This window comes from Microtus ochrogaster, chromosome 5, assembly GCF_000317375.1.
Source record: "Microtus ochrogaster isolate Prairie Vole_2 chromosome 5, MicOch1.0, whole genome shotgun sequence".
NCBI lineage: Eukaryota > Metazoa > Chordata > Mammalia > Rodentia > Cricetidae > Microtus > Microtus ochrogaster.
The window spans coordinates 61220715-61224351 of NC_022012.1; the positions used below are offsets into that span (position 1 = coordinate 61220715).

At 45.7% G+C, this 3637-nt stretch overlaps 1 pseudogene; it reads right to left on the reverse strand.

The window, feature by feature from the left end:
* Positions 1–166: 166 nt before the first annotated feature.
* On the reverse strand, positions 167–638 carry LOC101994934 (annotated as a pseudogene).
* Positions 639–3637: the final 2999 nt, after the last annotated feature.

The following is a 3637-nucleotide window of genomic DNA, read 5'->3' on the forward strand; positions in this document are numbered from 1 at the left end:
CCAGAGAAAAATACAAACAGATGTGGGTTTCTTTTTTTTTTTTTTTTACAGGATTTGCCTGAAGTTTATTTGTAAAAACAGCATAAGGTCCTGAACATCTGCAAATACTGTGTAGGTGCTCACACCAGTCCATCTGTCTTCACATTGGCAGACCTTGACACCTTTTTTATGGGGCCTTCACAGGGGCCTGGGCACCTTTGGGAGCCTGAGCTGCAGCTGAGGCCTCTGCCTTGGCTTGAACCTTGGGCTTTGTTTTTTGGAGCCTACGACCCCTGGCCATGTAGCTTCTAATCCGCTTCTCAAGCTTGGGGTGAGCAATTAAAGCCAGACGGGTGAGTTTGCGGCTGGGGCCGTTTGGCACCTTGGGCTTCACCACCTGTGGCTTCACCAGGGCCTTGATGGCCTCAGCACGTGCTCTCATGGCCTTTGCGTTATTTGCCTGCATCTTCTCCAGGCCTTTCTTGTTGTGCTTCTTGGTAAAGCGCATGTTCCTCAGGAACTTGGGGTCAACCCCCTTGAGAGATTCGTATCTTTGTGACAGGGGTTTTTTGATGCCGTTTCTGTGCCATTTCAGAGACTGGTTGTGTGTGGTGTGGTTCTTGGACTTGGCCATGGCTGGACGGTAATCGGCGGCTCCCAAAGCGCCTGCGACCGGAAGAGCTTCATAAGCTCTTATATACTATGTCCTTCCTTAAGTGAGTCAGAGCCCTCAGCTAGAATAATAAAATCTGACTTTAAACTACTGAGTTTAGGAGATACCTTGTTAAGTAATTCCTAAATTACAAAATTTACAAATTGTCTTAAATTCAAGGCTAGGCTGAAGAACAGTTTACTCTGTATCCCGTGTATTGGTAATACCATGATATCTGTCTTAACCTTTGTCCTGTATAATCTGGAGCTGAAGGGCAGAAAGGAATTTCACAATTCACCCTTAACTTCACCTGGATGACCATCAACACACTGTCCCAGCATGCTCTGCATCTGTGCACCTCTGCAGTTCCTGCTGTGGGGAAGCTGTCATGTCACCATTAGCAATGTCATTACAAGACAGTGAGAATTACAGTTACTTCCTGCCAAGTTCAGACTCAGAGCTCTTATCCACAAACAAGGGCATCTGTCACTGACTTCACTCACAGACCCACAAGTTCACTTGGGATTTTAGTTATAATCATTGGTTCATAGATCTCGGGCTATTAATCATTGCATGCTAACCTCCGTGGCTTCAGAGATGCATGTCACTGCCTGACTTTGCACACCCTCCCAGTGTCCAGGGCTGGCCCCTTTGTATCCTGGTGTGCACTGCTAATTTCTCCTCAGCTGTAGAATCCACTCCACTGCTCTACAAACAGCTGGCAAAGCAGCAGTGCTGCCCTCCAGGGTGATGCGCATGTGCACAGCACAGGGTCTCAAGTCCATGTGTCAGTCAGTTCCAGGAAGAGTTGTGTCTGACACAGCTCATGAAAGAGTTCATGTCACAGGCAGCGAGCTCCTGGCAGAGGATAAAGAAAACTGTGGGGAAGGTGAGTGTCCAGGAGAGCACTGTGGAGACTTGCTGGGGAGAACTGGAGATCTCAAGAGCACAGCAAGGGCTGAGTCAGGAGCTCTGCTGAGGGTGCTGTTGTCTCAAAACTGAGTCCATTGTCCCTGTCCTGAAAGGAAGAGAGCCCTCCCTCCCCTGTATGCCTGTGGTGCTATGTTCCTGGGTCCATGTCCCTGTTCTTCTAGCCTGCCTGCACTTTAGTCTTTCTGCAGCCCAGGCTCTGCACTCACCATTGCTTCAGCTGGGCCTGCTCCTCTCCATCCACATGCTGGGCTCCCCCATCAGGTCCCTGTCTAGAGAGCACAAAGTCCTGAGCAAGGAGCTCTCCAGGGCTTGGTTCTGAGTTCCCAAGGCTTGCCAAGTGTACAGCACACTGGAAATCCTCTGTTAGTGTGTGACTGATTTTCCTTTAGTGCTTGAGATGTGTCACCATGTGCAGGTGTAGAAAGGACATTCTGGTGGCCCATGATGTGCCCACCTTTGAAATAATAAATGTTAAAGTTCTGTGATGCAAATCCTGAACTTTATCTCTAATAAAAATGAAACGGGTTCTACAAATGTGTCCTTTAAAATAACTTTCTCTGTTTAAACTCCCAGTTTAAGGGCTGGGAGTGCGGCTTGGAGAAGTATTTGTTCTGGCGTGCTCCCAAGGGCCTTGGGTAGAGCCAACCTCAGAAAGAGAAGTTCAAAGGCATAAAACCCCCAGATACTCTGACCCAGCGTGACAGTTAGTGTGGACACCAACACCCCTGTGTCAACTCACTCTGAGCCTCTCTCTCTTTGCCTCTGTGCATGTGTGCTTCTGAAGAGTGCTAGCCATGTTTTAGAAGCATGTTTGGGCCTTGTTGAGAGTTCACCAGTCTTACACAGACTAATAGAACAGATATGAGAACAGGATCTGTCCTTCTGTTGCATACAAGAAACACACCTCAACTTCAAAGATAGACTTCAGCTCAGAATAAAGGGTTAGGAAAAAATTCTCCAGTCAAGCAGACCTAAGAAACAAGCTGGTATAGCTCTCTTAATATCTAACAAAATAGACTTCAAACTAAAATTAATCAATAGACATGAAGAAAGACATTTCAAATCTGTCACAGGAAACATCCTTCAAGACCATGTCTATGCCCTAAATACAAGGGCACACACATTTGTAAAAGAAACATCACTGAGGCCGTGTGGTGGTGGCACAGGCCTGTAATCCCAGCATTTACGAGGCAGAGGCAGGCGGATCTATGTAAGTTTGAGATCAGCTTGGTCTACAAGAGCTAGTTCCAGGACAGGCTCCAAAGCTACAGAGAAACCCTGTCTCAAAAAGCCAAATAAATAAAATAAACAAAAAAAGAAAGAAAGAAACATTACTGAAATTCCACTAATCTAAGGCTTTCTCAGAAGCCCGAATGAAGGACAAAAGGAACCTAATTCTCTGCTCTTGCTCAGGAATGGACTTGGCAAGGTCAGCCTGGGGAGGAGGCCTGGGCCTCAAAGGAGTCAAGGTTTTGGTTTCTGGGAATGTGGCTGCTCCTCCTGAAGAGACTTGAGTTATCAGTCCCAAGGCCACTGTGTGCTACATCTCTAATGATCTTGAGAAACCCTGTGTTCCCTTTGTGTGACATCATTGATTAGCCACCTACTGACTTTGTCCCATATCTCCCCTAACAATAGTATAAAAGATGCTGTACTTTTTAATAAGCTTCCTTGGCATAAGACATAGCTTGTGTAAGACTTCCCTAATCTAAACTTACCTGTCTCTTTTCCTGATGCCCTCATCCTTTGTCTCAAGAACCCAGTCACTGAAGGATGACCACAGGCTCAGTACAGCACCTCTTTGTTATTTTCTGATAAATTGATTGAAGTTATTTTTTTCAAAATAAATCAACACTGTTTCTTTCTCAACATATGATTTCCCACAGGGTCCTATGCAATAGAAAGTAGTTTGAGTCTTCTTTCTACAGTAAAGCTATTCTAGACTCATATGTATTTCTTCTCAATCCAGGACCTCTGCTGTTTCTCCAAAGATTTCTGTTATGTTCCCTTTCTTCCTTCCTTCTTTCCTTCCTTCTTTCCTTCCTTCCTTCCTTCCTTTCTTTCTTTCTTTCT